Source organism: Oncorhynchus gorbuscha, linkage group LG03 (genome assembly GCF_021184085.1).
Source record: "Oncorhynchus gorbuscha isolate QuinsamMale2020 ecotype Even-year linkage group LG03, OgorEven_v1.0, whole genome shotgun sequence".
Lineage (NCBI taxonomy): Eukaryota > Metazoa > Chordata > Actinopteri > Salmoniformes > Salmonidae > Oncorhynchus > Oncorhynchus gorbuscha.
The window spans coordinates 50,074,532-50,100,347 of NC_060175.1; the positions used below are offsets into that span (position 1 = coordinate 50,074,532).

At 42.0% G+C, this 25,816-nt stretch overlaps 2 long non-coding RNA genes across 2 annotated transcripts; one reads left to right on the top strand and one right to left on the bottom strand.

Annotated features, from left to right (window-relative positions):
- Positions 1-390: 390 nt before the first annotated feature.
- On the bottom strand, positions 391-1,108 carry LOC124023758. The gene is made up of 3 exons (XR_006836752.1): positions 1,013-1,108; positions 855-888; positions 391-763 (listed from the first exon to the last, which is right to left on the bottom strand). It is a non-coding gene; the product is annotated as an uncharacterized LOC124023758 (long non-coding RNA).
- Positions 1,109-3,052: 1,944 nt separating this feature from the next.
- Positions 3,053-23,518, top strand: LOC124020696. Its single transcript, XR_006836130.1, has 4 exons — positions 3,053-3,187; positions 4,163-4,271; positions 21,848-21,942; positions 22,480-23,518. It is a non-coding gene; the product is annotated as an uncharacterized LOC124020696 (long non-coding RNA).
- Positions 23,519-25,816: the final 2,298 nt, after the last annotated feature.

The following is a 25,816-nucleotide window of genomic DNA, read 5'->3' on the forward strand; positions in this document are numbered from 1 at the left end:
AGGTTCAAGTCCGGGCTCTGGCTGGGCCACTCAAGGACATTCAGAGACTTGTACCGAAGCCACTCTTGCTTTGTCTTGGCTCGACACAATCTTGTCTCAGAGCTCTGCGGACAATTCCTTCGACCTCATGGCTTGGCTTTTGCCCTGACATGCACTGTCAACTGTGGGACCTTATACAGACAGGTTGTGCCTTTCCAAATCATGTCCAATCAATTGAATTTACCCCAGATGGACTCTAATCAAGTAGTAGAAACATCTTAAGGATGATCAATGGAAACAGGATGCCCCTGAGCTCAATTTCGAGTCTCACATCAAAGGATCTGAATACCTAAGTAAATAAGGTATGTCTGGTTTTTATGTTTCATAAATTGGCAAAAATTCTAAAAACCTGTTTTTGATTGGTCATTATTTGGTGTTGTGTGTAGATTGATTAGGGAAAAAATGATTTAATCCATTTTTGAATATATACTTTACCGAATGCACTGTATGTACTTTCTGTACCGAGTGAGAACAATCGAGACCAAGCACAATCGAGACAGAGCTTCAACAACATCAGCAGAGCAGATGTCAGCAGAGCGATGGCCAGAGACAGACAGAAATAGAGTGCCTTTGATGCTGCCCTATCTGATGGGGACGAGTGAGTCAGTGTACCAAATGAGAAATGCCTCTTGCATGTGTGTAGATCTTTGTTTGGGTCACACTGAATGACACGTTCTGTGACTCGACTGTCATCTTCTGCACGTCGCTTTGAACTGTCTAGTTCCTGCAAAGAAGTTGGGAAATGTGAGATGTCCGGCAGCTAAAATGGCGAGAGAACTCCTCACTAAGTGCAAAAAATGGATTTATTACAGTACCTTTCTGAATATTTCCTTGTTATTGAAATTCCACCTGCAATTAGAAACAGGAGTTTTTAAGACATCGGAGGCATCCAAGTCTAGAACTAATAAATATCAGCAGGTTAAGGTTGGTTGAATGTTGTATGACTGCATTATCTATGGACCATATTCTCGACCTTAGCGACTGATGCTCAAGCTCTTTGGCTAGCAGGCAGGTAGACCCCTTCCTATAGTCCCGGAGGCCTGAAACATACGTGCATAATTACCAGTTGGTCCTTGGATTGGGTTATACCAACTTACTTCTCCAGAGAGGTGAAATCTCTCTAAAACACAGCTCAGCAGAGTATTATGCTACACTCATAATAAATGGAATACCACCATGAATGAACCTGCATAGAACAAAACGTCCATGGCAATACATATTCTCAAAACTAAACTAAACCCATGCACAAAAATGTGCGCCTCCAAACTCGGTATGAATGGTCACCCAATTCGGCTCATCCCCTTGCGCTATGACCAGGAAGCGACGTCCGAAGCACGAGAAACAACGGCCACGTTACCCTAGTCAAACGTTGCATGCATCAATCAATGGTTGCATGCCACATCATTGTTGTTATAGCAATCGCCGTCGGGCACCTGATTGCTATAACATATGATGAGGTTAGCTGATATATAATATACCTATCCAGGTATTGTAAGATCTGGTATGCGTCAGCAATGCCTGGGCAGAGGAACGCGCCCAATGTGAGTGAGCTGGCTATTAACATATCTAAAGTAAGTAATGAATTCATTTGAATGATGGAAAAATACATCATATTTAGCAGACCACGTAAAATAATTAGCCTATTGAGTGAAGTTTCATAAACCAAATGGTTGTCTGAGATAGGAACATGATGTAGCATGTAAACCAAACAAACTGAGGCAAAGTGAATGGAGCTGTGCATTTCTCAAACCACAAGTAAATATAGCATGGTATAAACTCGGTGGTTCGAGCCCTGAATGTTGATTGGCTGACAGCCGTGGTATATCAGACCGTATACAACGGGTATGACAATACATTTATTTTTACTGCTCTAATTATGTTGGTAACCAGTTTATAATAGCAATTAGGCACCTCAGGGGTTTGTGATATATGGCCAATATACCACGGCTACGGGCTGTGTCCAGGTACTTCGTCGTGCCTACAAACAGCCCATAGCTGTGGTATATTGGCCATGTACCACACCTCCTCGGGCCTTATTGCTTCATTAGAAAATCTATTTGCTAGGCTACCTAATAATGTTGTGAATGCTGTGGGTAGCTAATCTAACAGAAATTGTAAGAAACCGACATCAGTGTGCTGCTGCTTTCTCCAATGTCCCTGTACTACAATCACCCCTTCTAAATTCACTACACAGGGAGCGACCCTGGCCATTGAGCTGAGCCCAACTGTGGATGCGGGTCACGGTACCAGTGAAACCGACGTCAGTGTGCTGCTAACAGTATTCCTCCAGAACTAATGATCCTCTGCTCGTAAACCACACTTGACTGCACTCCTTGACAATGTACCAACCAATTGAGCTATACAAAAGGATCCAATTGGATAGCGCCGTCTGCGACATTTCAAGTTAACTATGGAGCTTACGGCACATTTTTAACCCTGTTACATATAGTAAACCTCTATCCTATAGGCACAAATTCGGCCACAGGTAGACGATCAAATGAATGCGACTGCAAGTGAATCATCACAACTAGACATTTGAAATCCTAGAATGTTGTAAACGGTGTTGTAATTATAGGCCAAACAAGGAAAACTTGACAATGTTGTAGGAGTTGTAGTGAATTTACAATGTGGTACTCCAGTAACTTTACAGTCCCTTCCACATCACAACGTGGACCTTCAAAACAATAGTACCAAAGTGGGGCTTTGCAGTGAAACATTGATATTGAGCTGCATTCAAATTTAAAGCTTACAAATGTACACTAATTAGTGTAAATTAAAGCCTACCAATTTACACGAATTAGACTTGACATTAAAATTGTATTTAAAATGATGCCCTGCTGTGTTTGCATGTGTTTAGCACACAGTGGCATTGACAAATGGTAAATATGACTCCTGAGGAGAATATAGAGGGAGGGCTTTTCTCATATTTTAAACACACAGACACACACACTTTTGTCATTTAAAACCTATTGAAGTATTGTATGCTACCATATAACATGAAGAAACTTTAAGTATTTCACTAAGACCAAGCTACAGTATGTGATTGTATGTCATGCCAAATTCGTAATTATTGTTATCCTCAGCATCAGTTGGCTGTGACAGCTGGTTTCCATCTATCATTGTTCTACATCAATCATACATCATGCAGGTGAATATATACAATTTCACTTTTATGGAAAGGTACTCAATATGAAATGTGTTTTGGGCCTGAGACTGCAGAAAAGTCGCAATGGCTGACATGACACCCATTAGAGCATTCCTTAATGTAGACGTGTGTGATGGCCTGAGTCTGAGATCAAGTTCAGATACAAATTACAGTACATCTAAGTGGCAGTTTACCCACTGATTCAGGGCCCTTGTAATGCACTACATTATTTACAACAGTAAACATGTCTTTTTATTACTCTCTCTCCCTCTCTTTTTCTCCCTCTTTCTCTCTGCTCTCTCTTTCTTCTCTCTTTTTCTCTCTTTCTGAGTGTGTGCGTGTGTGTGTGGGAGGGGGGTGGTTGTGTGGTCCTGATGGCAGGTGTTTCATAGAAAGAGTTGGATGGACAGGGTTGTAGGATTCTTCAGCAGTCTCAATGTCATAGTTAGTGGAACATAGCATAGGGTCAGAGGTGCATCTTGTCCAATGAGGTCTGTGGAGGATAAATGTCATAGACAGGTCTGGTGAAGAGACCAGCCTCCCTGTCACCTTGAAACAAAGACAATGGAAGAACTGATGTCATATTCAACTCTAAATCAGTCTTTTATTTGAAATTGGTTATATTGGGCTGGGTACGTTCACGTGTTTTGTCACTTCTATAGCCTATATTAATCATTCACAGGTAAATAAATGATGTAAACCACCCATTTCATGGATGAGCAATAGTTTGTTTGTTTGAATAATTGCAGAACTGTATATGGAGTCTTAAAGTTGAATAAACCTGGCAACAGGATTTGCATTACCTCCAAATTACCTATTCCAAGAGACTGACGAAAATATGTATTTTAAGCTGACAGCTTGACATTTGTTTAAAGACATCAATGAATCAGTACCTAGCAGAGGGAGAAATGCTACTTAGTGCAAAAACTGGGTAGTGAATTTTACCTCCAATACTAACATTAAAGTGTTTCCATACAGGATTAGGTGCTAATCCCTCACGGATCACCATGGAGAATTGGCCCTTGCTTGAGAGGGAATGAAGCATGAAATCAAAGAAGCCTTTTCTGACCGACTTTGAATGATCTAGGTATGTCGCATAGGGAAAGTATATTTAAATGTGTAGTTTTCGTAGGAGTTATGCACAGGGTGATTTTACATTACCACTGAGATTACTTTAGTACTCTATCCGTGCCCTGGGCATCTTTTCTTACCTTTTTTACTGATCCACTTACTGTAGGCCTGCTTTCCTATAGACATACATCACCTTACGATACCTTTAGGGAGTGTACCAGCCCAACTCATTAAGTACTCAATAATGCCATCTTTCTCTAATTGAACCAGTCTCAAATGACTTCAACACCTTGAACATGTCTAAGGACACCTGCCTACAATACCTCCATGACAGTCAAATGACACTGTGTGGGGGGAAACTCTTGCAGGCTGACATTGAGGAGAGAAATCAATGTTTCCAAATTAAGACTGCAGATAAATGACCTTACAAAATGAAATAAATCATAGAAATATGGAATGGGGAGGGAAATTTGATTCTTTGGAGTATAACAGTATATGACTGAAACCAACTGGGGATTGTCTCTGTCTTCAGTGGAGGATATGTGGGTTTCCTAAGGCGATGGGCCCACCAGAGACTCTGGGAGGCTCCGTGGGGTCCTTGCAAAAGCCTTGAAGTTATTCAACCCAGTAAATGGCTAAATAGATTTCTTCTATTAAGGCTTATGCACTATTGTTCTGATTTCAGAAGTTCCACGATGGTTTCAGGCGGTTTATTTCACTGTACTGTACTCAACCAAATAGTCTTTATTTAATTTATTATCGAGGCCAAAATGATTATCCTTAATAAACATCCTGGTATTTCAGAGCAGGTGTTTGGTGGTGTTCAAATGAGAGTGTGATAGGTTTGTTCAAAATGTTGATCTGCATTTGGAGATGAAAGACTTGGGTTAATTCCTTTGTTCTGTCTGACTTTTCCCCACTGGCTTATTGAAATGTATTTATGGTAAAAAAAAAAAGTATTCTCAGGTCTTATCATCACTATAACTAAAAGTATTGGCATTATTTTAGTTTATTCCTCTGTAGAACTTTATAATAAAACAGAGCAGTATTGGTACCTCTAGAATATGGCAAAACCTACTGTAGGCCAATCCCATTGCACCTACAGGTGTAGGATCTTAATTTGATCAGTCTTTTGATGCTGAGAACGTTTTCCTGCAGGAAATGCAGATAAGCTTCACTGTAAATCCACACTAACACACAGTAACAATACAATATATATATACATTATTTTAACCGTGTTGCACTTTCATGTAGCCTACTTTTGGCCACTTAAACCATAACTACCGATCAAACAACATTACGGACTAAATGTTCAAATCCTGTTGCTGCAGGATTAATTTGCTGTAGGATTATTTTGCTGTGACAATATACAATAGGTCCGTAGGTCAAATTGCATCTGTATGCCAATCAAAGGGAACTGTGTTTGAGACACTCCTTATTTTTTTTACATATCATCTTACACAGAAAGCAAAGCCTGCCTCATGTTGTCACATTTTGATCATTGAAAATCCCTAAGGACGTTCTGTGAAACGACTATTGTTAGAGACCAATTTGAGCCTCGGAGATAATCAATGTTGGAAGTGATATAGAGTAGCAACATCCTTCTAAATGTTTCAATTGATCTTTGATGCTTTTTCACCAATAAGCCATTTAAAATGACTAATTGGGTGGGGGCTAAGATTAGCCAAAGCTTTTACTATTAGTGTAATGATGATATGACATCAGACGCTTTCGGTAAAGTATTGTCTTGTTGTTATTGCGCAAGACAGATTATGATTGGGTTTAGCTGGTGCACATTATGAGATGCTTCCTAAGTAGTGTTCATAAAGAAACCCTGGTGGCTGTGTCAAAGCCGTAATACGAGCCGTGATTCATATATACTTTAGGAGTCAAGGGTAACAGTGGGTGAGACCTGTATTTAATTTTATTTGTCCTTGCTATTAAAGGGATCCTGCCTTGGTCCTGCCTGTGCTTCTTTTGTCCCACCATACCTTCTGAGTGTGTTCTCTCTGCACTGAGGCTGGTGTCTCATTGATATGCCAACACTGTTTTTTACACATTGTCAATTTATCTCTCTCATTACCGTCATTAATAAAGACTCAGATACATCTCATTACCAGGTTAATTGGGACAAATCTAAACCCCCCCCCCCCCTCCCTTTAAAGTATGATACCGTGTCTCTCAAATGTTCATCGCTCGAGGTAGATTGCACACTACCGTGTTAAGGTCTCTAACAGCTGCTAATATTTCAAGATCCTATAGTTCTATTCCATGATTAGCTCTTTTTGATTTGATATGACTTTGACGGCATCATGTGATTATGATCCCACTGTTAGTGTGTGTAGGCCTGAATTGCACATTTTATCAGACATTGCATTCTGTACAATGGTATGATATTGAACTAAGGCATTAATACACCCTTCGATACAGTAATCAACTAAATGAATCATCACAAAAAAAATGATCAGACTGGTTTTGGACACCTTACTCACTCACACATTAACACCCATATGATTTCTTTTCTTTTTGTTAACAAAAGAAACACACACTCACTCAGCTATATAGTGCAACAGACTGCTCATCTGTGTGTAAGATTGGCACTTACTTTGTGAAATTTCAATTTCACATTTCTTTTACAATCCCCTTTTTCATTTTGCGAGGTGCATGAAGTCCTCCCCATCTACAACTTAGTTTCCCAGCCAAATATTGACTTTTATATCTGATTATTAAGCAATTTCCGCAAAACTTGAAATTACTCACTGAACAATTATTTTAAAGACGTTATAAGACCCAGTAGACCCCCAAGGTCCTGGAACTGATTATGCAAAAAGATAATTGCTATGAAGATTTAAAAAGAATTAAATTGGTTTGACAAACCTATAAGTTGTTAACTACTGCTCAGTGCAAAAGAATACATTTGCTGACAAGGCCACAAAGAACCAGAGCAGGAAGCTTTTCCCCGTGTGCTCAGGTGGGCGGGAGGTATCGCTCTCTTTATTATCACAGCTAATGGTGTTCCAGATCTGTCCTCAATTATAGAGGATGAGATGAACAATTAATTAATAATTATTGTGATAGATAAATGGTGCCACGTTCAGCAGATTCTAGAGATAGAAGGAAAGGAAACTCCGATACAGGGTATTGACTAACAGTGGCCCCCTTTTCTCTCTTTCCATATAGAGTGTAATTTCAGCTTGACCCCCAGATATGTCCTGTTTCCCCTAGCCTCTTTTAGCTGCCAATGCATCATATGGAGTCTGGATGTTTTGCTGATTTACTGTGTGTAAAGCCAATGTTGCTTAAAAGAGTGTGATATTAATCGTTCTTTTCTTCATAGAAAATGGTTATTTCTTTCCTTTTAGGTACACTGCTTGAAAAATGATACATTACCAAAGTCCTTTTGAGCAGAGGCTAAAATTGTATAATTTCCCCATAAACTTGGAGCTTTTAAGTGTAGAAAGGAGGAATTATATGGCCATGAATGGCTTCCTTAATAGCGATATCACTTCTCTGAACAAAAGAGTGAGGCTCTGCAATGAGCTTGGAGTGTGGACGTAGCTCGATTGGCCATTTCCGTAGCGTTCCATTAAGGTCACGGCGCTGCGCCACCGTGCAGGAGAGTGCATGAGTGACAACACAGGGCCAAAGACCAATGGAGCACTCTTCCACAAACCTCGTTAAGACTGAAATCACTGAAAAAAATAATAGATATTAAATTAATTGCAGTCATAATCTCGTAAAATATGTGTCTAAAAATGATATGCAGTTCGATTAAAACATAACATGGGTGTCAAATCTGCAATAAAACCCTGATCAATAAAACAATAACCATGTTGTTAAAAGCCTGATCATTGAAAGGTGTTGCTGGGGATGTGTCCTAGGGGTGAGCAACCCTTTTAATATAAACGGATTTCATCTTTCCACTATGTCACCTAAATCACTGCAATGTTTGTGTATACAATTATAATAAGATAATAAATTGCGGCAATGGATGGATTACGAACATTCTCTTCAACCCCATATATCAGGCTTTGTCACGAGCCCAGAAAATGCATGTCTAACAATCTGTTGATTACAATGTGGTGTGAGGAAAGCTCAAGAGAGGGAAGAGGATGACTGTTGCAGGATACATTATTTGCACATATTGTTATGTTTAAATCGATATGTTTTAAACGAGCACTAACGACTGCAATTAATTTGACTTTTAGAATCTTTATTAAATAAGTTACCACATGTATCCAGATTTAATGAATGGTTTATTATTTCATACTGTTGGCAATGACTATTACGCTTAAACGACTGGTATTTTATCTTGAAAAGGGGGTGAGAGAAGACAGGGTTTATTTGGAGTGTGGAAAGCATGATGACACTTAAGTTGAAGGGCATATTTGTATTAAAGACAGAGGGAGAGACATCATAAGGGCATGGTTCTTGATACAGTTGCGTCTGCTTCCTAACCACATTAAACTCATTTCCATGCCCAAACTATTTGCCCCTTGAGATATTAGTATTTTTTTTTATCAGCGTGTTTATATTAAATCATTCGAGTGGGGATGTCAATTTGAAAATGAAATCATCTCTGCCAGGAACTCATTCAAATTGGAAATTAATGATATGGCAATTAAAAGTCAGGGTACAGTATTTGGTAACAATTATGATAATGATTGTAGCTAGAGGTGTGAATATTGCAGGGAATGGTTATTAACACGAGCACAGTATTTCCACTGGAAAGCACATTGTGTTTTAGCAGTATCAGCAGCAGTGTCACATGTTTCTGTCTGATCCGTTCTCTAAAGCACCTCTCTCCCCACTACTAAACATGGCTGAATAAACCCTTCCTCTCTTTGCCCTGCTATTTACCATATGAATCAGATGACACAGCCTTGTGTCCCTCTCACCTCCCCAGCAAAGCTATCGAAGGTATACTAGAGTATGTCAACCTAACGTATGCATAGGTACTTATTTTACAGCATGATACAATTTGTGTCAATCCATTACTGACACCAAACAAACAGCCTTTGGTAATGCTGTCATATGGATGTGTTTGTAAGGGATGCGTCCCATATACTGAACTGGTAATTGAGTGGTTTATCAGCTCATGTTGCGAGTAGCTATAGGCTAAGTGTGGTTGAGATTCACAATTACTAACAGACACAACATGGTGTTTGTCTGCTCATGATTAATGCACTGCGTCTGCAGCTAGGGCTGCTGTTTTCACACTGAAGCTGCTGGGTGATGGAGGATTCCTGTGAGATTCTTCCCCTGTGCTTTTTCATGCACTGCTATCAGCCAAATTGGATGATCAGTGCGGGAATTCTCCCACTCTCTGAGGCTTTCACTGTGGTTTGTAGATTTTGCCTTTAGGTTGGAAATTCACTCAGACTGGAGAACTCGTCCATCCAGGGAGTGACATTGTCAATTGAGCATTAAGTTGGGGTCCAGATGGAAAAATAAATATATATATTTTTTCTCCTGAGACCGGAATGTTGATTCTCTTAGCCACAATCTTTCATCCTTGCATTGCCAACACCTGTCTACAACCACCCATGAACAGGGAGTAAAAGTTGGTTGAAAAATCAGAAGGACCACATGTTTGTGGTGTAACGTGGGGTTTCTCAAACTCGGTCCTGATTCAAATAACCAACTCATCATCAAGCTGTGGGGGGGGGGGGTGTAAAAGGACCTCCTTTCCAAGTGAGCCCTTTGCGGAAGCAGAGGGTGACCATGTTTCCCCCCTGACATCTTTTCTTCTGCCACTCAATGACCAACAGGCCTCACTGTGATACTTTAACGTTATCCGATACAGTGGCTGTCACACCACTGCTGGAATTGGTTTGCCACATTTTGGGGGCTGACGCCGTCATTGAGATAAATAGCTAGAGCACTCGCCTCAATTGCAGTAGCTTTTGGACAAAATTCAATCATCCTAATGGTATATTTGCTTTATATGAAGAGGACACATTTGGTTAGTGCATATAAGGAACAGCATCGATACAGTACAGTTCAGAAGTATGCTGACTAGCTGGTGTATAATGTCTGTACTGGATGCAATGTAACTATTTGGTCACTTCTATTGGAAGGTGATCCAATCAATTCCCCTTTTTTAATGCTTATAAAGAAGCTTTTAACTATGTGGGTTTATCAACATAGAAGCCTTAGTAGGGCTCTGTCTCATGATTTACCTAAGGTAGATTAAACCCAAGAGCTTGAGCCAGCGAAAGAGATGCGTATTGCACATCCATTCTTTAACAGATTCACTGGTCAATAATTGAATGAGTGAAGCCCATTGTCCAATTACCCGCATTATCTGTGGATAGTCCTCTCATTAAAAGGATAGAGAGGAAGGATAATAATTAAGAAGATTTGCGGCATGGGCATTTAATGATCACACTGCTTTGGCCTGATATACTCTCCAGGAGCGGTGATATCATACTGGATGGAATGGAGGGCAGTCAGAGGAACACACTCAGCCTTGCAGCACCAGAACCACAGGGCCGTGTGGTAGCGGGTCTAGCTACAGTACACCGAGAGTCTACTGTTACACATTGGCAGTCAGGCCACATCCCCGTGGTGGGAATACCCAAGTCAGGTAGAAATCCTTTGCACGATTAAGCATGTGAGTGCTCCAAGAAACACTCGCTCCCTCAGTGAAGTAGGGTTTTAATTAGTCCAATCTGAGTGAATAACACAAGTGCAATTTGGTGTTGATCTTACACCGCGGAGGCCTCCTGTTTTAAGATTGGCCTCTCTCTCTCTCTCTCTCTCTCTCTCTCTCTCTCTCTCGGAGCACAACACATGGTCAAGTGCACTTTTGCATAGCGTGTCTGGAAAGGCAGTTTTACTGTGAACAGACTAAGTGTCGCGCAGGAAACCACAGACCAGGATGCTTTCATACTTCATGGACGCTGTCCAAGAATCAGTGTCTTGGTGATGCAACAGCTGACCAGGTTTGGGCCGATCCCCTCGTTAAGGGTTCCAGTGTAGCTTTTTAATAGTGCTGTTAAGTACTGCTGAACTTGATTTTGGCTGTTTATAAAACTCCGTAATTGGTGTAAATGTTAGTTCAAATGTTTTCAGCCGGCTAGCGAGGCTCCAGAGACAGTTCTGGTTAGGGAGGGAAGGGGAGTGGTTTTTTGGTCATAAGCCGTTGTGAGGCAGCCCGGTCAGTGCCAGAGCCATGGCCAGGCCAAGGGCAGAGCACCAACGGGCCGGCGACACTGAACCTCAGTGCCACGGGCTGATGTTCAGTAGGCCCACATCCTGACAAATATCGGCAAGCAGAGCCACAATGTGTTTCTGATATGTTTGCAAACTGTTAGACTTATCTTAGTGAACTACCGTGGTATAGGTGAGACAATAGCACTTCATTATGCTATAAGCGCCTTTCACATTGCCTGTCCATCCTTGTGCAACCTGCAGTAGCAGCGGTTGTTGGTTTTAGCTACAGAGCATGTGTGGACAGTAAGTGTGATGCGTACTGTGTTGCACAGTAGATGGAACGGGACCCGTGTCAGAGTAGAGGTTAACCTCCATCGTCTGTGTTTATTCGCCTCAAATTCTAGGTTCAACTTACCCAAACCGACACAAAATAAATATTTGTCAGGAGATGGAAATAGGCTGTGTTTGATTTTCCAGCAATTAGGACTGCCCCTGTAAATTGTCTAGTAATTTGTGAAAAAAAATTGTTCTCTGATGTGCAGTATTTACAGCTCACTGCTCTCTCTCTTACACATCCCAATAATGGCAACGTAGTGCAAATCCAGAGGCGCTTCAAGTCATTTGTCCAAGTCTGCTGCACGGAGGTAGTTGAGGCCATGTGATTAACAACCACTCATTGTGGATGGAATGAAAATAAATGCCTGTTTTTAGTCTTCATGGCTCTTCTCCTTTGGCTCTCCTCCTTTGGCTCACAACTTTTCAGAGAGCAGAGTTCTGTCTCAAAGTTGAACCACTCAGGCCAAGGATTTTCCTTAACCTCTTTTGAGAAATGGACCGCAGGGTGAATTCATAAAAGAGCAGGCTGTTGGACAATTTGTCTTTTGACAGAAGGGAACATTGGAAACCACCAGAGGGTGGTCAGCGGTGAGTGGCACAGGCCTGCCTGGGGCGGTACCTGCAGGCTACGTTGCTTCTTGATTCGCTCAGGACGAGGACGCAGCATACTGTAGATAACTGCAGCACGGGCATGGGCCGCCATCTGGCCCTGGCTAGGGAATAGGGCGGTGCGGTGCGGACGGCAGGCGGGTTGGTGTCAAGACGGCTCCGTCAGGGCTGTTTGTGAACAGATGTTCTGTGGTTGGCTGAGGCTGAGGCGAGCTCTCGATGGGCTCTGGAGGGACAACATGTCTATCAGTGGCTGGAGAGTTCCAGGGGAGCCAAAGACTTTAACCTTGAGGCTGGAGCATGTCAATGCCTGTCTCCCAGTAAAATACATAAAGCCCTTCTGTATTTCTATATCAAACAGAGGCCACATTCTGTTCATATGATTTTAAGAATTGTACATATTGGCTAGCTGTTTATGGAATCAGGTCAGTTTGCATGTGCTTCCTGAAGTTGACCCTAGACATTTGATTACTTCTCAGTAAATCAGACAACTGTAGAATTAAGTGCAGAATGTCATGATTTAAGGGTGTTAGACATTTTCTGCTATGAAATCATCTTCCCATGTTGTAAGTGTATTCTGCTGCCTCGTGGACAGAGCAGAGGACAGAATAAAATGCAAGGGTAAGAGTATCTATAGACTGTGTCGCCAACATCCGGATCTCCGCAATCAATAAGCATTTAATCAGTCAATTACATGCCATTAATTTAACACCCTGCAGGTAGACCCATCTCCAAGCACTTCCCCATAAAAAAATACCATGCCATAGGAAACGGATCTACTGGAAAATGTCAGAGCAGAAAATTAAGTTTTCATGCATGGATGTAAAAATCGACAACACGTCAAAAGAAAATGTGAGATCGAGAACACAGAATCCACAGACCTACTTTTCTCATCATCTGGTGACTGATTTGGGGGACAGTTGGGAAGGAGGGAGAAGACGTGGCAGATTTAACGGGAGTCATCAGGGCCTCGTACTGTGCCATGCCTAGTGGACGTAGTGAACTGAGGATGCCCTTGGCAGAGTTAATCACCCTGTTACCAGCAGACGCACCAACCAATATAAGATAAAACATCTCAACCAAAAGAGAGAGCTTAAAGCTGGATTCTTGAAATGTAAGACCATGAGAAAATCTGAATAAAACTCAGACTTACATTTTTGGTTACCATAATGATATCAGCATGCAATGGAACCCACAGCTCAGTTGGTGAGAGACTGTACAGTGTGCAACCTTTCGTTGCGTTTATACTGTACAAATGACAATAATCAAATGTATTTTTATTAGACATTTGGTGTGAATGAATACCACCTTTGCATTTTTCAGTATAAATGCTAAAATGCTATTGTGTCACATGTAGAGAAAATCATTCAGAGGAGGGATAGTGCTGCCTGTGCTGTCTGTGCTAACCTGTTGACCTGATCACACTTTCACGGTGAACACATTCTCATCTTCTCCCCGCGTCCGCCTGCTTATTATTTATTCAACAAATTTGCCTGCCGTCTTGCTGACAACAGTCGTATTTGTAAAACCGAACCCTGCACTGCAAAAATGTTTATCACTTTATAAACTAAAGGCTAATGTTTTATTTATGTGCAATGATGAGCGAAAACAGAGCTGAATTGATGTTTACCTAATAGGCTGAAAAAGAAGAAGCCAACATAATATTAGGGTTTGCTGGCGGCCAGGCTTGTAATTCCTGGTGTCAATATTTGAATCGCTGAGGGAAGTATTGCAGACACGGCCTGTATCGGAGTGCAGTTTAGCCCCTCGTCTATAAAAACTAACATCTGTTGAAGCATGCATTAAGTTTTAAAATAACTGTACAGAGATCACCGGGTAAAGTACAGCTAACCAGATGTCGTTTTAAAGTGCCAGATGGAACAGTGAAAGTGGGATCGAAAATTAGAAAGCGCTGTGAAAGGTCAGATCAATTAAGAAACCTGCATTGGCTGCCATATGACAATTAAGGCAAGTTTAAAGCACTTGAGCGATGGGGCAGTGGAGTGACTGTCGCGAGGAGAACTTCTTGGGGGCATACAATCTGTGTGCAATGGGAAGCTCTGGTGCATTTACACCAGGTCAAGGTTAATGACCCGCACAGATAAACCTGATAGAACACCTCACAGCGTTGCTGACGACCTTTGTCCATCAGTATTAAGGAGCCAATAAATTACAGCAGTGACTTTAAGTGACATTGACATTTACTCTAACGAGAGAGAGAGCGAGAGAGAGAGAGAGGGAGAGAGAGGTTGATGGGAGAGAGAGAGAGAGAGAGAGAGAGAGAGAGAGGTTGATGGGAGAGTTGAATGATACAACACTAATTACACTCTTAGGTGTTTTGTTGTTATAGTTGACACAAATAATGTATTCCCATTCACAATCATCTTATGGGCCTTTTCAGGCAACCAGAATCACTTTCTTTGTTTTTTTAACTTCAATTTTGAAATATTCTTACTCTGGCCCATTGTATTTTTCTCAAATATGTTTTTTTGTTTGTGTGTGTTTTAGAACATTATTGAATTTGTGTGATATCATATACTTTGTAATGGTATTGAACACTACATTATATGAAATGTAATATGATTCCCTCATATTTGATCAACAAGTAGAGTGACTAGTTTTTATTTGGAAAATATGTTATGTGGCGTCTGCCTTCATCCCGGTCTCAGATGTATCTAATATATTTTACTAGTCCTTCAGCAGCACCTGTGACTTCACATCCACCACAAGGGGGCAATATTTGCATTGTTTGTCTGCAGTCTCTGCAGGCACACTACTTTACATGTATGTTTTGCATGTGTGGGTCAAAAACAGTTTCGTATGTTCATTTACAGTTTAACATGCAAAAGAAAGTGCTTAACAGAAATCATGATAAGGTGTTTGCTTTTCCGATGACCCACCACACCCTTTGCCTGGTCCCCTATGTGGTCACATGGACCGTGTTCAATTGACCAGAAATGATCGACAATCGACAATCGCCACATGCAAACAGTGACTTCTTTCCTCAGATGTCTTTTTAATGTTCATCTGTACTTTTGCAAATTTGCCAAAGTGACATCTGTTTTCTTTCCCTCACAATCTTTTTTATTTTACCTGACAATTAACTAGCCATTGTTCTGAATGGTCAAGCATGCATTTGTGCTGCCTGGCATACAGGCTCATAAGTAAAACAGATAAAACAGAACAAGCCAATTTAAGAATTTTGAAGACCATTTGTTCAGCTGATTCCTTCAAAGTTCTGCTGTCAGCACCTTATCAGTGTGCAAACGGAATTATTCATGAAATAATTGATAACATAAATGCAGTAGTTTAATATACTCCTGGAGTTTAACTTTATTTATTCGTAAAAATTAATACGTTACTGTAATCTTTTTGTAAATATCAGGGCTCCATAAAATGATTCATTTGAACTCTGCTATAACATTCAGAACGTTATATGTTGGGTTTGCTAATGTTTGCATTTGGTATGTCCTTAGAATACAGTTTGAATTATAGATAAGCCTAACCTGTGATAACACCAACGCTAAGTTACCACAGAGTAATATGAAGTGTTGTTATACTGTCATTTTCCAGATTACAATTCTACCCTGTTTTTAATGTTAATGAGTTGTTTTTATTAAGCTACAACTCAGAAAGTAAGTCACAAAGCTTGGTTGTATATCTCGTTTAACGACTCACCTCCACTCGCAAACCACATTGGCAAAATATATATTTTTGAATAATCAATAAAATCCTCACAAAGGTACCAAATCTTCTCCTTCACTTTACTCTATTACATCAGCAGATATTTAAAATACTTTCTAGGCTGAGTTTACATATAAAAACCCATTGTATTTTACATCCTCACGGAACTAGGAAGCCCCTGCTAAGGCTTAGGTAGGTGTCCATCACTGGAGTGTGTGTGTGTGTGTGTGTGTGTGTGTGTGTGTGTGTGTGTGTGTGTGTGTGTGTGTGTGTGTGTGTGTGTGTGCGTGCGTGCATGCGTGTAACCTAGCATTGGGCTCCTTTCCCAGTGTTTTGTCTACATTGATTGTTGGATTGAGCTACTGGAGTGTTGGAATTAATTACATCATTTGTATAATGGACGTGGGCACATAAAGACGTGTGTGCAGGGCTCAACACACTGCATGCATCCTGCCGCTCCCATTGTCCTTGAGGAACTCTCATCCAGATGTTCAAACGGATTGGAGGCCGACCTCTCACCCTCTCCTAATTATCATTTGAATGACAACATGCTCCAGATCAATAGTTCCCAGTCACAGTTTGAAGATCAGGGATAAGAACTCACCTTGTTGTCAGAGAGAAAATGCTAATGTGATTAATGGACAATAATCCACTGGCCAAAGATATGCACGTCGGTATTAATACAGGATATTCCCACTAAACGTATAGGTCCAGAAAACACCATACACTGTTTGCACATGTTTTGATGACACGGTGCTGTACTGTATGTGGGAGCTGATGAGAGCAGAGTGGCTTCCTGTCCTGACAGGTCTGTATGTGGCACAGCAGGAGGACAGTGGTTGGTAGCTCTGTGGAGAACACGGCTGATGATGAGGTCACTGGTACTGTGCGATGCCCCTGTTTGGTGTGGTTCCTGCCTCCTAAGGCTGCTCTCGGTGTCACACTACTGGGCTGTCTGTGTCTCTCCCCCTACCTGTACTGTAGCATATACAGTATATGGTTGATTCCAATATACCTTCACCGATTTGGTATGGGTTTGGATCATGATAATGGTTTAAAGTGGCAATCAGCAGTTGAAACAATAACAAAGTGAAATCCCCACCCGTGTCACATTAAACATCTGAGGGATGGATGCAAGGATGGGTGCCAGAAAGAACTCTGGATGCAAGGAATGATATCAAGTGTATAGTTTTAACCACGTTTTGAGGCTGGTGTTCATTTACATTTACCTCGTTTACAAACATCGGAGTAAAAACAAGCTTATATTGTGGGTTCTGGTGGGGTACGACAGTTGAACTAAGCTCGTGAGGCATTTCTAAGTTATACTCTTCGAGAATCAATGGGTCCATGTCATTCATTTACAAGTCCAAAAATGGATGTAGCCACTGCAGATTTCCCCTTTAATGGAGTCATCATTGAGAAATGATGGTGCCTTTGCCTTCTGACTACCTGCCATATCAGTGACCAGATTCCCTTTAGGCTAGCCCATTCCTTCCTAGTACTCTGAATGTTTCTGTACCCATTAGCCTTATTAGGCCTGACCCCAGCCCAGCACTGACGCTGTAGCTATTACACACTGTTGACCTGATTCCTACCTCACTGACCCAGTCGTGACTTTGATACCTGTTCACTCAGTGTGATCCTTAGGCCTGTGTCACTCATACTGATATGTTCCCAGCCTCTCAGCTTCCCAGCAGACACAGCTATGAGCAATCTGACGGACTAGATGATTAACATATTTATTCCCTCTTAAACCTCTACTCAAAAACAATGCTACCCACTGAGCCAATAGCAATTTAGCTGAAAAGTTGCACTCCTCATGATTCCAAATCGTTAACTCAGTGTGTGCCATGAGCACCCAGCCCCTGATTTCACATAGAGGGAATGAAAGGTTCTGGAGAATAAAGCCTCCAAACACAATTAAATAAATTGTTATTATGTTATTTCATGAGCTTTCTCCCAGTAGTCGTCACATTTCAGATGAAATGATCTATATGAGACAGTGATAAAAACCAGGGGAGGGGTGTTTATGTGTGGGTGGGTGTGTTCGTTACGAGACGGGGAGAGATGGAGTAACACAATTTATTCCTTAAGTGAGGTAAAGGCTGTATTGCCTACCGTTAACGGAGCAGAACGTAGGCACGGACAGATAATTAAGTAATCTATGAGAGCATAAGCAATATTGGACAATCACTAACATCTAGTTCTCCTTTGCCACATCAAGCCACTCTGCTTTTTTTCATGAGCATCATTTTAGATTATGCCAGAAATGTTATTGCGTCGTGATTCGAAATCGCTGCTATTGAGGGGAAAAAGCTCTGCTTCAAGATCCAAACTAATGATTCCAGTTAGAACAGCTCATTTCAAAAGGAATTGCATGCTGCCTGTAATTTGGTGGCTTCTAAAGTTGTCTTTACACAGTTGGAATCTCCAATTTAAAAAAATAATAATTGCCTAGAATGTTATGGTCAGTGTGTTTACTCACAACTCATTTGCTAATATAGTCCGGAAGCAGAAGCTGCTGTTATTGTTTCTGAGTTTCTGAGAATGCATGTAAGAATATGCAAAAATGTACATGTGATATATTCTACATTTCCTACCTATCTATTATTTTATAAGCATAGACATTTTAAGAACAACTGCATATTTCTCCTTATCTGTGCTGTTTTTTTTTGTGATTCAATATCTGTCACTTTTAGGAAAGTGAACAACTTATTAAACTGCATTTGGACCCTGCTGGTCCAGTAGCTATTGAAATATTTATCCCGATTACTATCTACAACAATCTACGATTTAAAACTGTCCCTATGTGTTCCAAATGCATTTCCTTTGTTACTAAAAAAAATGTAATCATGGGAGGTTTAAGACAAGGCTCTTCAGCTGCCAGGTTTGAGCATTTTAATTCTCTCTATCATCCCTCAAGACTGAAAAAACAATTTCATGATCACCTCACTACTAGAGCCATGCTTAATCATTCCCAATTATGCAGCCAGGCACCTAGTCCACAGCTTGAGCCCAGCCCCATGCAGCCGGAGCAGACTCCTGACGCCCGGCCCAGTGCTCAGTGTGTGTTCAGTCACCTTGATATCATCGATGAGCACGCTCCCCATCTTAGCAGGTTACCCCGCCAGGACCTATGCTGTTCTGTTTTATTAATAATAAAACATGCTATTGTCCAGGAGAGAGATTACTCTGTGTCTCCAGCTGTAGCCTTTTCCCCCCCTAATTTGTTACGCAGTTTACCCAAACATGGAGCATGCCGTTCCATGCGTTGTTCACTGTGCGTGTTCAGGGGATGCACACATGCACAGGGGAAACTATACTTAACAAAGTGTACTAGAAAATAAAGTATTGGAGACACACGCAGACACACCAAGGGATCGTCTAGAAGTTGATAAAACAGGTGTGTTAGTACAAATGATTTTCTAAAGACATTAGGAGGAGGGGGGGGATAATGATGATGATGTGGACGATGAAGAAGATGCTCCTCATTATCACAATGAATCTGATTTGAACTGTATTTACCCCCTACTGATAATTACATTTAGTTGAAGGTGTATTCGAGTCCACCGGTACTGTTCTACATTGTGTAACAATGTTTTTCTTTGCTCATTGCATTTCCTTCCTGTGCTCTTTGTTCCTTCACAAAACATGTCCCTTATGCACCCTGGGTGTCGCAATGGGACCTCTCACCCTCCAGTAAAAGCTTTTCATCAGACGCCTGCTTTGGCTTATGTAGCAGAACTGCACATTGTAGACTCACACTTTTCTGTCCTGTATCTGTTACATATTTACCCTGCCTCGTTGCAGCCTGGCCTCAGAGCCATACTATACGTGTTCTGAGCACCTCCAAGACATATGATACCTACAAATGGTCTACTTTAAACAGAAACGAAAGTCAGGAGATTGGTCTGGGTGTATGACACAACTGTCTATCAATCCAAACGTGCGTGTTTGCATCAGGGACGGCTGTAGCATTTTAGCTAACCTTTATTCTAACCTTAAACCGTTATTTTAAACTAGGCAAGGCAGTTAGGAACAAATTCTTATGTACAGCAGCCTACCCTTGTTCACGGTCAGAACAGCAGATGTTTATCTTGTCAGCTGGGGGATTTGAACCAGCAACCTTTCAGTTGCTGGCCCAACACTCTAACCACTAGGCTACCTGCCGCTTCAAGAACTGAGCTAGCCAGGAGACGAACCTAGAATCTTCTGATTCCCCTTTTATGTAAATGATCCGAACCTTTGTCGTTAGTTATCCTAAGCACCAATGTTAATTCTCACTGTAATTCTCCTTTGCTGTTAAGATGAAACAAGCAACCTGGTCCCAGAGAAAGACGTATAATAATATACGTCCTCCATGAAGTGTAATAAGTTACATCCTCCAATTCGTATAGTAAGCCCGGGTAAGCCGTATGATATTATACATCATACTAAATGACGTGCAGATGACTTTACCAAATCCTACAAATTGCCCTGAGATCAGGTTGCTCGTTTTAGTCTCCATAAGTCATTATGCTAATGTTATGAACAGAGTTTCTGGCCAACCATATGCTGAGCAGGAGATGGAGACCAGATAGACTTGGCTTAGATGACATCATAGTGAGACCCTGTGGTAAACCTGTGAGCTCAATAGGCATGTCACTGCTTGAGCCCTCCATTACGTGTTGTCGTGTTGGAGTGAAAATGTCTCATCGCGACTGGTCAGTTATGACACATACTGTTCACTGCCTGCTCTATTTGTTTAAGCTTTCTTGATTTTTTTCTGCATGTCAGCCTCAATACTGAGCACACGAGCAAGTTCATAATTAGTGATGGAAGGTTTCATATAGGTCAGACAGCTGATCAGAACCATGTGGCATGTGCATTTTTGCGTCAGCCCTTGTGGAAATCCGTCTTTACAATGACCCGCCCATATATCCGAGGACTTGGAGAACATATTTGTGAGCTTACGTCTAGTCACTTGGAATTTAGTCAGAGATGAATTGGGGAGATACAATATTGAATTATTCAAACTTGCCTAAGGAGTATATTCACTCACTGCGCCACATCCTGGCCAGTAACTTTGTTTTCATCTAATTCTATAAAGTTGCTATGAAGTTGTTTGTTTTCTCCTTCCTACGCCACACTTCTGATTGTATTTGTCTGTCATGAATAATAAGAGTTTGTATAGTAATTTGTAATTTGATTGTGACTAATACTAAGCCTTACCTGCAAGATATGTTATGTCATTTAGAATTGAAAATGATTTCCATCAAAGTTCAATATAAAATATATGAATTCACCAATAGGTTATAAACACGTTATAGACATAGAACTAGCTAGGCATGAGTGGGTTGGTCTTGGTCTTTGTTCAGCCCTCACCTCTGTTTTATACCGGTGTGCAGGGCTGCGCAAGGCTCTTTAAAAATATCACATTCCACATGCTCTGCTCTGCAGCGAGCAGGTCAACTTAACCCACAATTCTGGAGAGGGGGATTTGTGTCCAGGGCCTGCCCATTGTCTGCCCAAGGAGCCTGTGGAGAGAGCCTGACGCTTTCAGGGCAACTCTACCAGCCCCTAATATGGCAAATGAATGCATGAGCGAATACAAGAGTGAATAAATGAATGAATAACCAAAGACAATTTACATAATTGCACATAGGGTATGTCTTTTCTAGTGTTTGAGAGTGCATTTACATATTCGGACGCTATAGAAAATTATACAGTCAATACTGTAGCTCCGGCATGTAAATATGGCTCCTTTGAATTACCGAAGAAAAAAGTCAAACAATAATAATGTTAATTATGTTTTTCTGCCCTGAGGGGTAGAGATTCTCTCTGCCTCTGGAGCTATGGCTGTCAGAACAAAAGTGATCCTGTGGCCCAGTGGTGATGAGACAGAGACGTGTGGTTAGCAGGTAAATAACTAGAAGGGGAAAAGGCTGGACTGACTGACTGAGAGTGTTCATGTGAACACCTTTCCCTCAGTGTTGATCTGAAGTGGAACGGTCCATACTGACTCCATGTCATCAAATCCAAAATGTCAAGTGTCTTTGTTTCACATGTGTGATCACAGTCTGCAGTCTCCTGCTAATTGTCTCCACTGTCTTGTTGCGTCATTTGAAGTCCTGTGTTCCCACGTGTCACCATTCTTTGTTATTGAGCTAGCCGTAGAATTAGCTGCCGAAGCCTTTTAAATATTTCAAAAGCCCCCACTCTTACTTCACATGCCTTTTGTTTTAGATATCATTTAAAGAAGGTTAACCTTCAGCTAGTTTCAGATTGAGACTGAAGGCGGGGATCGGGTGTCAGGGATGCAGGGAAGAGGGGCGAGGGAAGTGGGATGATGGGGAGAGGGGCAGCTGGAGCGGGGTGGGGGGGGGGACTGGTGGGGGGTTGGGTGTGTGGGTCTGTGTTAACCCCCCTAACCTTCACCTTTGTCTCACTCTGTGGAGCTGCTCTGCTCTGAGCGCTGGAGGAGGACATAGATGAGAGGAGCAGGCCTCTGGCCAGGAGAGCTGCACCATACCTGGACTCTACCACCTCAGTCTGTATCCCTGGCTCTCAGTGCTGGAGCACTGAGAACACCACACACACATGCTCTGTTAGGGAAAAGCTGAGGGAAAGAACAGTGGAGAAATCAAAGAAGGCAGCATCTTCGTCTTGATCACAGTTTGTTGTCAAATTAAAACCTAAAAGAGACTCATAACCCCCTAAATCGTGTCACAATTCCTGTATGTGTAAGCAAGTTATTGAGTTACTCTCTCTGTTAGAAGGCCTTTCTTTCATTTCTGTCACTGTGTGTATTTACGTATTTATTTTTGTATATTTATATTTATATTCAAATCTGTATCTCTAGAACTCATACATTAAACATTAGAATAACTGTTTACATTTATCAGGTCTAATCTGTGCTAAATTCGCCTTGCCATGTGTTTGCAATAGGACACACAGACACTTAAAGGAAAGGTTCACCCATTCTGAATGTTATATGTTTTTGTGCTTCTTTGAGAGATGTTCTTTTGATTAACTGGGTAGTTTCATGTTTTCAGATATATCTGAGTTACTGGCATTCAAGCAGGCAGTGGTATGAAGTAGCAGTGATAGTAGTTGAAGTGTACCTATGGTGAAAATTACAGGCCTCTCTCATCTTTTTAAGTGGGAGAACTTGCACAATTGGTGGCTGACTAAATACTTTTTTGCCCCACTGTATAACGCCCCTCCCAGCAGACTTTCGATCAATCGCATTCACATTGTCATGCTGTTTCGCGCAGTTGCTAAGCTAATCGTCATGCAATACATTTTCAAAGTCTGTGTTGATATTTCGAGAAACGTGCCTATTTTCCCCGAAAGTACCTAATGTCACGATTCTAAAGCTATAAGATACTACAGATAGCAAGTTAATAATCTCACATCTCGGAAAATATTTGTAATGTTGTACTTCTTGTTTACAGAATTTTAGCTAATGTTGGGTTTTTAAGCTAGTGCCCAATAGGCTCCCATTCACTCCTTGGAGGAGCTCATTGTCGCAGAATCGCGTTTTTGTCGTGGGGTTTTATGGGGTGTCTAGCATAGTCTAGGGCTGCCTGAGGTGGTTCTCAATCAGAGTCAGGTGATTTTCGTTGTCTCTGATTGGGAACCATATTTAGGCAGCCATATTCTTTGAGTATTTCGTGGGTGATTGTTCCTGTCTCTGTGTTAGTTGTCACCAGATAGGCTGTATAGGTTTTCACGTTCCGTTTGTTGTTTTTGTGTTGTTCGTGTTTTTTTTCTTCATTAAAGATGTATCGAACTAACCACACTGCATTTTGGTCCGACTCTCTTTCGACGGAAGAAAACCGTAACACGCGTGTCTCATTGACGTAGCATGGGCAACGTTTCCAATCTCCTCAGAAGTATATCTGCCGTTGCGAATGTTAGACTCCACTCCTAATATAGTGTGTCATACACCTGCATTGCTTGCTGTTTGGGGTTTTAGGCTGGGTTTCTGTACAGCACTTTGAGATATCAGCTGATGTACGAAGGGCTATATAAATACATTTGATTTGATTTGACTCTATGTGTCATGTTTTGTCATATATTGTCATGTCTTGTCTTTGTGCTTTCCCTTCTGTTCGTTTCCCCCTGCTGGTCTTATTAGGTTCTTTCCCTCTTTCTATCCTTCTCTCCCTCTCTCACTCTCTCTCTCTATCGTTCCGTTCCTGCTCCCAGCTGTTCCTCATTCTCCCTAACTACCTCATTTACTCTTTTCACACCTGTCCCCTATTTTGCCCTCTGATTAGAGCCCCTATTTCTCCCCCCTGTTTTCCGCTTCTGTCCTTGTCGGATCCTTGTATGATGTTCGCTGTTCTGTGTCCTTGTTACGCCCTGTCGTGTGTTACCTTCTTCAGATGCTGCGTGTGAGCAGGTGTCAGTGTCAGCTACGGCCGGTGCCTTCCCGAAACAACCTGCAGTCTGTGGTCGAGTCTCCAGTCATTCCTTTCTACTAACGAGTGGATTTCTGTTTTCCTGTTTTGTTTTCACCTTGATAATATCCAGGAGTTTCACTTTTGTCTAGAACTGGAATAAAGACTCTGTTTTCGTTAAGTCGCTTTTGGGTCCTCATTCACCAGCATAACAGAAGGATCCGACCAAGAATGGACCCAGCGACTACGGATTCTCTCTACTCTACTGTCGAGTTCCAGGGAGCGATGCTCGGCAGACACGAGCAGGAATTGTCTGCTGCTCGTCATGCCGTTGAGACCCTGGCCGCTCAGGTCTCCGACCTCTCAGGACAGTTTCAGAGTCTTCGTCTCGTGCCACCAGCTACTTCCTGGTCTTCCGAGTCTCCGGAACCTAGGGTTAATAACCCACCATGTTACTCTGGGCAGCCCACTGAGTGCCGCTCCTTTCTCACCCAGTGTGATATTGTGTTCTCTCTCCAGCCCAACACATACTCAAGAGAGAGAGCTCGGATTGCCTACGTCATATCACTCCTTACTGGTCGGGCTCGGGAGTGGGGCACAGCTATCTGGGAGGCAAGGGCTCAGTGTACTAACGATTATCTGAACTTTAAAGAGGAGATGATACGGGTTTTTGATCGTTCTGTTTTTGGGAAAGAAGCTTCCTGGTCCCTGTCTTCCCTATGTCAAGGTAATCGATCCATAACGGATTACTCTATAGAGTTTCGCACTCTTGCTGCCTCCAGTAACTGGAACGAGCAGGCGTTGCTCGCTCGTTTTCTGGAGGGACTCCACGCTAAGGTTAAGGATGAGATTCTCTCCCGGGAGGTTCCATCCAGCGTGGATTCTTTGATTGAACTCGCTATTCGCATTGAACGACGGGTAGATCTTCGTCACCGAGCTCATAGAAGAGAGCTCGCGTTAACTGTGTCCCCCCTCTCCCCGACACTACCATCTTTCCCCACTGACTCAGGTGTTGAGCCCATGCAGCTGGGGGGTATTCGCATCTCGACTAAGGAGAGGGAATGAAGAATCACCAACCGCCTCTGTCTCTATTGCGGTTCCGCTGGTCATTTTGTCATTTCATGTCCAGTTAAAGGCCAGAGCTCATCAGTAAGCGGAGGGCGACTGATAAGCGCTACTAGACTGTCCTCTCCGTCAAGTACCTGTACTACCTTGCCGGTCCATCTACGCTGGACCGGATCGGCAGCTTCCTCCAGTGCATTAATAGACTCTGGGGCGGAGGGCTGTTTTATGGACGAAGCCTGGGCTCGGGAACATGACATTCCTCTCAGACAGTTAGGGGAGCCCACGGTCATGTTCGCCTTGGATGGTAGTCCTCTCCCCAGTA